This window comes from Babylonia areolata, chromosome 19 (genome assembly GCF_041734735.1).
Source record: "Babylonia areolata isolate BAREFJ2019XMU chromosome 19, ASM4173473v1, whole genome shotgun sequence".
NCBI lineage: Eukaryota > Metazoa > Mollusca > Gastropoda > Neogastropoda > Buccinidae > Babylonia > Babylonia areolata.
The window spans coordinates 59,197,164-59,209,663 of NC_134894.1; the positions used below are offsets into that span (position 1 = coordinate 59,197,164).

A 12,500-nucleotide genomic window follows, 5' to 3' on the forward strand; every position below is an offset into this window, starting at 1 on the left:
AGCGGATTGGCGTGAATCAGGATCCCGGTAGATACAGACACCTTCATGGCTAACATGAGACCATTAATTTTTTGGCCAGTAATTTTACATTTGCCCCTCCTGGCGTATTTTTCCAAAGTTTCATTGTTCGTAAGAGAGAGAGAGAGAGAGAGAGAGAGAGAGAGAGAGAGAGAGAACGAACGAATGATTTATTGTGGTCAGGTTCGCTTTGCCCATTCACAAGGGGGCGAAGGGGGGGGGGGGGGGGGGGGGGGGGGGGGGGGGAAGGGGGTGTACATGTCAGAAACATAACGAAATATGAGAAGTGACGCGCTGTACACTTGATTACAACATGGAATCCACGTCATGCGATTAATTGTAATTAGTATCACACAAAGTCTGTATAATCACAATCTTTGTTTTCAAATAGGTGGGCAAGTTTCCGTTTCAGTAGCTCAAGGAGGCGTCACTGCGTTCGGACAATACCATATACGCTACACCACATCCGCCAAGCAAATGCCTGACCAGCAGCGTAACCCAACGCGCTTAGTCAGGCCTTGAGGGGTCGGCAAGAGAAAAGGAATCACACAGCGAAACTAATCATGATATATCGAGATGAGGATTTCCATTTCTAGCACTTTTGCAAGCGTTTGGATTTGTGTCTTTAAAAATGTATTCAGTAAACTATCCATTTTCTTAGCCAACTCCTCAAGACAAGACATAATCTGTCGGCAGACATCTGGCGGAACATCAACATGCTTCTGTTCAGAAAGTTCACTGCCATGTGGAGAACTGTCCACACATCTGGGTCAATGATATTCGTGTTTTTGGGGGGCATGAGAGTCGTGCCAATTTCGTCCAGTTCACACATTTCTGCACCGCAATGTCCGTCTGTCTGTCTGCACAAAGTGGCTTCATCGTGGAGGACTGTCACTGCACTGCACGTGAATTTGTGTCGCCGTGTACCATGTCGATCTGCTGGTCGTCACGCCGTGCGTCGCTTGGAGAGAGAGAGAGAGAGAGAGAGAGAGAGAGAGAGAGAGAGAGACACACACACACACACACACACACACACACACACGGAGAAATCTACTGCTTAAAAAAAAAAAAAATCCCACCCCTCCACCATGGCAACAACAACCCAGCGTGAGAGCGCGAGCAGTAGTTTAAATTCTATTCTTCGGGGAGGAGGGGGGGTGGGGGTGGGGAGGGGGGGAGGGGTAGGAGGGTTGGGAGGGTGTGTGTGTGTGGGGGGGGGGGGGGGGGGGGGGAGGGAAGGGTTAAACCAGAACCTTTAAAGCAGTACGAAGAAGTACAGTGAACTAACCATGCAAGACAAGAAACTGTACCCTCCTCCGCAACGATGGTGGGGGGTGGGGGGCTTTTGGGGGGGGGGGGGGGAGAAGCAGTGAAACTTGTGTCCCCTCCTCCCCCCTCACTTTCTCCCCCTCCACCACCCCCACCCCCCCCGCCGCCACACACACACAGCCCCTCTTATCCCTGCTTAGCGACAGAGGTGGCCCAGGAATGCACTAGAAGGAAGGACTCTAGTCCTCAGGCCATGGCCTGCAACAAGTGATGTCAGTGCTGTGGGTCTTTGTGTGTATTTGTATTTGTATTTGGTTTAAACATTTTTTTAATATCCGAAGAAACAAGGTGCGATACAGCGTTCAATTAAGAAGACTTGAGCAACAACAAGCATGAGCTTATATCGTGCTCGTTCATATGTAACAAGCAATACACAAACGCAATGTATTTGTATTTGTATTTGTAGTTCTCTTTTTTGTCACAACAGATTGCTCTGTGTGAAATTCGGGCTGCTCTCCCCCAGGGAGAGCGCGTCGCTACACTACAGCGCCACCCTTTTTTTATTTATTTGTATTTGTATTTCTCTTTTTGTCACAACAGATTGCTCTGTGTGAAATTCGGGCTGCTCTCCCCCCAGGGAGAGCGCGTCGCTACACTACAGCGCCACCCTTTTTTTTATTTTTGAAATTAAATTTTTTTTTTCCTGAGTGCAGTTTTATTTGTTTTTTCCAATCGAAGTTGATTTTTCTACACAATTTTGCCAGGAACAACCCTTTTATTGCCGCGGGTTCTTTTACGTGCACTAAGTGCATGCTGCACACGGGACCTCGGTTTATCGTCTCATCCGAATTCTAAGTTATCATTATCTGTAGACCTAGTTGGTTTGTCCACTATAATTATCTGTAGACCAGTTGGTTTGTCCACTATAATTATCTGTAGACCCAGTTGGTTTGTCCACTATAATTATCTGCAGACCAGTTGGTTTGTCCACTATAATTATCTGTAGATCAGTTGGTTTGTCCCGACTATAATTATCTGTAGACCAGTTGGTTTGTCCACTATAATTATCTGTAGACCCAGCTGGTTTGTCCACTATAATTATCTGTAGACCCAGCTGGTTTGTCCACTATAATTATCTGCAGACCAGTTGGTTTGTCCCGACTATAATTATCTGTAGACCAGTTGGTTTGTCCCGACTATAATTATCTGTAGACCAGTTGGTTTGTCCACTATAATTATCTGTAGACCCAGCTGGTTTGTCCACTATAATTATCTGTAGACCCAGCTGGTTTGTCCACTATAATTATCTGCAGACCAGTTGGTTTGTCCACTATAATTATCTGTAGACCAGTTGGTTTGTCCACTATAATTATCTGTAGACCTAGTTGGTTTGTCCACTATAATTATCTGCAGACCAGTTGGTTTGTCCACTGTAATTATCTGTAGACCAGTTGGTTTGTCCACTATAATTATCTGTAGACCAGTTGGTTTGTCCACTATAATTATCTGTAGACCAGTTGGTTTGTCCGTCGCAACTGTTTGCACGGCGCCAAGTGTAGTATCTTGTTCTGTATTATACACGTCTAGTCTTGTATTATCGCCGCAGACAAACTACGGGACGACAAGAAACTAGATGCCAATAAAGCATCTCGCTGATAATAATTATCATGCTTCTTCTTCTTCTTCTGCGTTCACTCGTATGCACACGAGTGGGCTTTTACGTGTATGACCGTTTTTACCCCGCCATGTAGGCAGCCATACTCCGTTTTCGGGGGTGTGCATGCTGGGCATGTTGCTTGTTTCCATAACCCACCGATCGCTGACATGGATTACAGGATCCTTAACGTGCGTATTTGATCTTCTGCTTGCATATATACACACGAAGGGGGTTCAGGCACTAGCAGGTCTGCACATATGTTGACCTGGGAGATCGTAAAAATCTCCACCCTTGACCCACCAGGCGCCGTCACCGTGATTCGAACCGGGGACCAACAGATTGACAGTCCAACGCTTTAACCACTCGGCTATTGCGCCCGTCATAATTATCATGCAAAACGGTTTTCTGAAGTACTGCTTTTGAAAGCACATTCTTCAGTTTTCAGTTGCAGTTTCAGTAGCTCAAGGAGGCGTCACTGCGTTCGGACAAATCCATATGCGCTGCACCACATCTGCCAAGCAAGATGCCTGACCAGCAGCGTAACCCAACGCGCTTTGTCAGGCCTTGAGAAAAAAAAGAGAAAAAAAGAGAGAAGAAAATAAAGTAAATAAATAGATAAAAAATGAGCAACAATAAATAAACACAATGAACGATCATATTCAACCGGACTTAACTGAACCGAATGACAACCAGGCCAATGAGCTCTTTCTTGAACCCGTAACATACTGGGAAAATAATAATAGGCGCGAAGATATACATACATACATACATATACACATTCATACATATATATGATAGTCAGTCGTGTCCGACTATGACCATCAGAACAGCAGAGGAGGCAACTGCTGTTCCGACTATCTGGGCTAGAATTTGATTATAGAGGAGAGTGTCTTGCCCAAGTTACATCCCCACTCTCTCGGCCAAGAAGGTTTCAGGACAGTCGGCGTTGGGATGGTTCCCAAAGGCCAACTAGCCCACAAGGCTGCAGCACTAAGAGCCAGTGCAGTTTTGCCTCCTAGTTTGAGAGTCATAGACACACACACACACACACACACACACACACACACACACACACACACACACACACACACATATATATATATATATATATATATATATATATATACACATACATACATACATACATGCATACGTATATACATACATACACACATTCATACATACATACATACATGTATACATACAGATATACATGATAGTAGTGTCCGACTATGACCACCGGAACAGCAGAACAGCTAAAGGAGGGCATCAGCTGTATCCTAACCGTATAATGATGGATTAGAGTTTGATTGATTACATTCCAACTCCTCTCCGGCGGTCAAGAGGGTTTTTTGGACAGTTGGCGTTGGGATGGTTCCCAACGAAGGCCAGTTAGTTTCCCAAGGTTGCAGCACTGAAAGCCAGTTGCATTCATACATGCTTACATACATACATATAATATACACATACACTTACACACACACACACACACACACACACACACACACACATATATATGTGGAGTGATGGCCTAGAGGTAACGCGTCCGCCTAGGAAGCGAGAGAATCTGAGCGCGCTGGTTCGAATCACAGCTCAGCCGCCAAAATTTTCTCCCCCTCCACTAGACCTTGCATAAGAACACCAACAATGCAACTTCACCCAACAACCGCGCATAGATAGTTTCGATCGTTAAGGAGAGAAAGCGCAAGCTGGATCCCAAACCCACGGCAGCGAGTGCGATGGCGAAAAACAGCTCGTATCCCGTGTTGCGTGGCTCGGAAGTTGTGCAGCTCCTGGCGGTCGGCAGCTGACGCCACTGAGACGAGGCACGCGGCAGGAGCAGTATCTCACTTCACGCAGGGGACATATGGCGAGGTCAATCCCCCCCCCCCCCCCGGACAAGACAGCTCACACACACACACACACACACACACACACACGTGTCGCACTACATCTTTCGGTTTGTCGCTTCATCCAAACGATCAGATGCTCAGTTTGATTTTTTTTTTTTATTTTTTTACAGTGAAACGTGGGAGAAAAGGGCGAGTTTGGGGGTTGAACCCAGACACTTGGTTTAAACATTTTTAATATCAAGAAACAAGGTGCAATACAGCGTTCAATTAAGAAGACTTGAGCAACAACAAGCATGAGCTTATATCGTGCTCGTTCATATGTAACAAGCAATACACAAACGCAATGGCGAAAATACACACATTATTTGACAATGAAAAGGAGGTCGAATTCAGTGCAAGACAAAAACTAAACAAGAAAAACAACAACAACAAAAACACACACACAAAAAAACACGAAACAAACTACTATTACCGCAACTACCACTGACAACAACAACAATGAAAATATTAATGATAATACTAATACTAACATAGTAACCAGACACTTAGCGGACCCTATAATTGGCAGAAAAGTGTCCTGATCATTTTGCCAGCTGCTCCTTGATCTCATAAACTGTTTACCGTGTCTATCTATCAATCTATCAATCAATCTATCTGTCTATCGATCTATCCCTTCCCGCAAACTACGACGAGAGTGGATATATCATTTCGATGATTTTTGTTCTTGTTTTCTCTAACTGGCTTATCTGACACTGAGCCACTGAATAACTGGAAGGTTCTCTTATTCGTAAGCCTGTTCTCTCTCTCTCTCTCTCTGTCTCTCTCTCTCTGTCTCTCTCTCTCCGTCCCCCTCGCCCTCCCCACCCTCTCTCTCGTTTGATTTGTTTGCCCCGAGGGCCGGGTGAAAACAAAAAAATGTCCTTGCTCACTCCTCTTCCCGCACTGAACAAAATTCAATTCAATTCACACACACACACACACACACACACACACAGAGCAGGACACAGACAGCACATCTATACTAATACACGTTTCCATGGAAACATGATTATCGAGATAAACTGCAAGCATCATTATCATCCTTTGCAGTAGGTAAACGATGATCACCAGTCTCGGTTCGAAAGGTCATCGGGGATACTGAGTGAGACTGACGTTCTGTAGACAACAGGAAAAAGGAGGCAGACAGCGCTTCTGGCTAATTTAGAGCACGATGTGTGATAACTTAGAACACGATGTACGGTAATATAGAACACGATGTGTGATAATGTAGAACACGATGTGTGATACTGTAGAACACGATGTATGATACTGTAGAACACGATGTATGATACTGTATGATACTGTAGAACACGATGTATGATACTGTAGAACACGATGTATGATACTGTAGAACACGATGTATGATACTGTAGAACACGATGTATGATACTGTAGAACACGATGTATGATAATATAGAACACGATGTGTGATACTGTAGAACACGATGTGTGATAATATAGAACACGATGTATGATAATGTAGAACACGATGTATGATACTATAGAACACGATGTATGATACTGTAGAACACGATGTACGATAATACAGATCATAATGGGGAAAACGGAGAACACGATGTATAATACGTTGAACATGATGTTTGACAATGCAGAACACGATGGGAAAATGTAGAACACGATGTATAAAAAGTAGAACACGATGTATGACAATGTAGAACATGATATATGATAATACAGATCATAATGGGGGAAACGTAGAACACGATGTATGAGAATGTAGAACATGATGGGAAAACGTAGAACACGATGTATAATATGTAGAACACGATGTATGAGAATGTAGAACACGGTGTATGATAATGTAGCACACGATGGGAAAACGTAGAACACAATGTATGATAATGTGAAACACTATAGGAAAACGTAGAACACGCTGTATGATAATGTAGAACACGATCGGAACGTAGAACACAATGTATGATAATGTAACACACTATAGGAAAACGTAGAACACATTGTATGATAATGTAAAACACGATGGGAAAACGTAGAACACACTGTATGATAATGTAAAACACGATGGGAAAACGTAGAACACAATGTATGATAATGTAAAACACAATAGGAAAACGTAGAACACAATGTATGATAATGTAAAACACAATAGGAAAACGTAGAACACAATGTATGATAATGTAAAACACAATAGGAAAACGTAGAACACATTGTATGATAATGTAAAACACGATGGGAAAACGTAGAACACAATGTATGATAATGTAAAACACAATAGGAAAACGTAGAACACAATGTATGATAATGTAAAACACAATAGGAAAACGTAGAACACATTGTATGATAATGTAAAACACGATGGGAAAACGTAGAACACAATGTATGATAATGTAAAACACAATAGGAAAACGTGGAACATGATGTATAACAATGTAGAACACGATGTATGATAAAATAAATTAATGCAGAACACAATGGAGAAAAAACGTAGAACACGATGTATGATCATACAGGAACACAATAGCTTAACTCACTCAGTACGGCCAGTCCTCTCTTCTCCTCTACACAGACCCCTCGGATGTCCAGTGGGTGTCTGAATGACCCAACCTTTAGCTTCCGTCGTCAGAGTTGTGGTGTTCTTTGTCAACATTCACCTCTTCAGTATAAGAGCCTTCCGCTTGCAATATTTTGATGATGGTAATTGGGGGTGAAACGCTGTTAACGTCGTCTCTTTCGCCGTTCGTGTGGAGAGAGTTAAATAATCTTTAATTATTCAACAATACACATGATTACAATGCAATGAATGACAAAAGAGCATCAACAAGCTTAAAGCTTATACTGTGCTCACAACGTTGCACTTCAATTTTATCATGACGGCTGATGAACCATATTATCAATTGTATCAAATAACATTCATAAACAGTAAGTAATGAGATAATGAAATAAAACAAATAAACAAACAGTACGTAATATAGTAAAATAATGCTAATATCAATATTAACATGAGATTAAATTTATTATCACTAGAGTAACTGGCCTGATAGAAGAAAAACACGAAGGAAAAAAAAAAAAAGGAGAAGAAGAAGAAGAAGAAAATTCAGAAGAATGGTGGGTAAGGTGGTGGGGGAGGGGGAACAGAGGGGAGAGGAGAAATTCTTTGACAGATCATTGGCAAATCCATTCAACTTTGAGTATTTGGTCAGTCAAATAAATCCAACATATATTTTACGAATAGAATCATGTTGTACCCTTTCTTCACAATACTTTCTAAGCTAAAATCTATTTGAATCGGAGATAAACTGGTGAACAGTTTGAAATATGAATATATGAGTGTCGTTCTCTGGGCAAAATTCTGTCAAAGAAATCCTCCGTCTGACAAGACACATAGATTTTTGTATTCATGCGCTGCATGCTCCTTCTTCTTCTTCTGCGTTCATTCGTATGCACACGAGTGGGCTTTTACGTGTATGACCGTTTTTACCCCGCCATGTAGGCAGCCATACTCCGTTTTCGGGGGTGTGCATGCTAGGTATGTTCTTGTTTCCATAACCCACCGAACGCTGACATGGATTACAGGATCTTTAACGTGCGTATTTGATCTTCTGCTTGCATATACACACGAAGGGGGTTCAGGCACTAAGCAGGTCTGCACATATGTTGACCTGGGAGATCGTAAAAATCTCCACCCTTTACCCACCAGGCGCCGTCACCGTGATTCGAACCCGGGACCCTCAGATTGACAGTCCAACGCTTTAACCACTCGGCTATTGCGCCCGTCTGCTGCATGCTCCGAATGCCTGACTAAGCGCGTTGGGTTGTGCTGCAGGTCACGCATCTGCCAAGCAGATGTGGTGTAATAATAATAATAATAATGGATACTTATATAGCACACTATCCAGAAATCTGCTCTAGGTGCTTTACAAAAACGCTTTTGTTAACATAAAACATTATATCTATGTTACATACACACACCAAAATGTGACTACACACACACACACACACACACACACACACACACACACACACACACACACACACACACTGCATACATACATTTTAACATACACGTGTAAGTAACAGCTACCCTAACACATACGCACACATAGGCAGGCACAAACTTACATAAACACACGCACACACAATACACATTCATATACATGCATGTAGTTATGTACACATACATATGTATACACACATAGTCAAGCACAGCTAACGCAAAGGAAGTGGACCTGCCACAATTGAACTTATTGCTGAGGGAAAAGGTGAGTTTTGAGACGAGATTTAAAAGATGCGAGGGAATCAGAATGACGGAGGTTATCAGGGAGCTTGTTCCACGTCTTTGGCAATTGGTGTAGCGTTAATGAATTTGTCCGAACACAGTGACGGCTCCTTGAGAGAATGAAACTGAAATCATTATTTCTGTGCCTCACACACTTTCTCAAGATTCCACACACAGACACACACCGCACACACACACGCACACACACACACACACGCACGCTCGCGCACGCACAGAAACACACACACACACACACACATACGCGCGCGCACGCAGCCTCACTCACTCACTCAGTCACGCACACACACGCACACACGCACACACACACACACACATATACGGCCTCACTCACTCACTGTCACACACACACACACACACACACACACACACACACACACACACACATACGGCCTCACTCACTCACTGTCACACACACACACACACACACACACACATACGCGCGCACGCGCAGCCTCACTCACTCACTCACTGTCACGCAAACACACACACACACTCACACACACACGGCCTCTCTCACTCACTGTCACACACACACACACACACACACACACACACACACACACACACTCACACACACATATACGGCCTCACTCACTGTCACACACACAAACACACACACACGGCCTCTCTCACTCACTGTCACACACACAGACACACACACATACGCGCGCGCGCGCAGTCTCACTCACTCACTCACTGTCACGCACACACACACACACACACACACACACGGCCTCTCTCACTCACTGTCACACACACACACACACAATGAAACATACACACATATACGGCCTCACTCACTGTCACACACACACACACACACATATACGGCCTCACTCACTCACTCACTGTCACACACACACACACACACACACACACACACACACACACACACACACACACACACACACACTCCAACAACACACTCAAAAAACAAAAAAAAACCAGAACATTGAAGACAGTCGGACGCAGCCGCAGTGACAAACCAGGAGGACAAACGTAGATTCGAACCCCAAGAGAGGTGGGTTGGTATGTTTTCTCGGCCCATGGCCAGCCTCTCCACTCAGGTTGGTGTGCTGGGCCGGCTCCGGTTGGGGACAGATAGTGGGGGAGTAACACAGTCGCCAAATGACTTTGTTACTAGTTTGCTTCGTAGTTTGCTGAGACACGGCAAAGCCTACTTCTTTCTCTCTTTCTTTCTCTGTCTCTGTCTCTCTCTTTCTCTCTCTCTTTATCTCCCTTTCTCCCTCTCTTTCTCTGTCTCTCTCTCTCTCTCTCTCTCCCTTTTTCTCTCTCTCTCTCTCTGTTGGGATACTAGGCGAGGCCTAAAATCTTTATCCTTGAGTAAAAATTAAAGGGTTTTTGAAAAAAAGAAATTTAAAAAAAAAATCTTGAATCTTGGATCTCTTTGTCTTTCTCTCTCCCCCCCCCCCCCCTGCCCCCGCCCCACCGCACTCATACACACACACACACACACACACACTTTCTCTCTATCTGTCTCTCTCTCTCTCCCACACATATACACACATACACTCTATCTCGATCTCTCTCTCTCTCCCCCCCCCCCACACACACTTTCTCTCTGTCTGTCTCTCTCTCTCCCACACATATACACACATACACACTCTCTCGATCTCTCTCTCTCGATCTCTCTCCCTCCCCCCCTCCCCAAACACTCTCTCTCGATCTCTCTCTCTGTCCCCCTCCCCACACACATTCTCTCTCTCTCACTCTCTCTCTATCTCACCGCTCACATCATCATCGCGGCGCAGCCAGTATTTCTTCTCTTTCTTCCCACTCTCTCTCTACCATCATAAAACCGGCGTCAGTTCTCTGATAGGTAATTCACTTCTTACAAACTGCCTGTCACGTGGAAGTGTGTGTGTGTGTGTGTGTGTGTGTGTGTGTGTGTGTGTGTGTGTGTGTGTGTGTGTATGCCAAGATTGTGTGTGTGTGTGTGTGTGTGTGTGTGTGTGTGTGTGTGTGTGTATGCCAAGATTGTGTGTGTGTGTGTGTGTGTGTGTGTGTGTGTGTGTGTGTGTGTGTGTGCACGAGTGTGCAGCAGTGCCTGTGCCGGCGTATCGTGTTAAAATCTTTTGAGAGTCAGGATGTGTGTGTGTGCTCTGGAAGAGAAAGAGATGAGAGAGAGAGAGAGAGAGAGAGAGAGAGAGAGAGAGAGAGAGAGAGAATGACATTGACACTGACACTGACATGATTATTGATTAAGCCTTCGACTTACATCAAAAGCTTGAGAGAGAGAGAGAGAGAGAGAGAGAGAGAGAGAGAGAGAGAGAGAGAGAGAGAGAGAGAGAGAGAGAATGACATTGACACTGACAATGACATGTTTATTGATTAAGCCTTCGACTTACTTCAAAAGCTTGAGGGAGAGAGAGAGAGAGAGAGAGAGAGAGAGAGAGAGAGAGAGAGAGAGAGAGAGAGAGAGAGAGAGAGAGAGAATGACCTTGACACTGACAAAGACACTGACATGTTTATTGATTAAGCCTTCGACTTACATCAAAAGCTTGACGGAGAGAGAGAGAGAGAGAGAGAGTAAGAGTCACATACGGACAGACACAGTTACAGAAAACAGACGGAGAGACAGGAGAGGCAGACAGACAAACAGACAAACACATACATTACACGCGCGCGGCACGCACACACATACAGGTCACTATGAACCCGCAACATAAAAAAAAACAACAACCCACAACAAAACTAGTCAACCAATCCGACAAACAGTTCCAACACACAACACCAGAACCATCCACACCTCTCCCTTTCCTCATTCCCACCCTTTTCCAACAGTACACACACACACACACACACACACACACACAAGCGAAAACACGCACTCTCTCTCTCTCTCTCTCTCTCTCTCTCTCTCTCTCTCTCTCTCTCGCACGCACACACACACACACACACACACACACACACACACCCACCAGCGAAAACAAACTCTCTCTCTCACACCGGCACAAGCGAAAACAAAACAAAACAAAACACACACACACACACACACACACACATACACACACACACACACACACACACACACACACACACACACACACAAGCGAAAACAACCCCCTATCCACCCACCCCCCAACCCCCACCACACACACAAGCGAAAACAGAAACCACACACACACACACACACACTCTCTCTCTCACTCTCTCTCACACACACACCAGCGAAAACACACACACACACACACACACACACACACACACACACACACACACACAATCTCTCTCTCTCTCTCTCACCGGCACAAGCGAAAACAAAATAAAACAAAATCAAAACACACACAACCACCCCCACACAACCCCCCACGCAACCCCCCCCCTCCCGCCGGCCCTCCCCACCACCACACACACAAGCGAAAAC

General features: G+C 44.4%; 1 protein-coding gene across 1 annotated transcript in view; it reads right to left on the reverse strand.

Annotated features, from left to right (window-relative positions):
- The window catches only part of LOC143294381 (uncharacterized), a 30,962-nt gene that overhangs the window by 17,731 nt on the left and 731 nt on the right, over window positions 1-12,500 (reverse strand). The window lies entirely within an intron of this gene.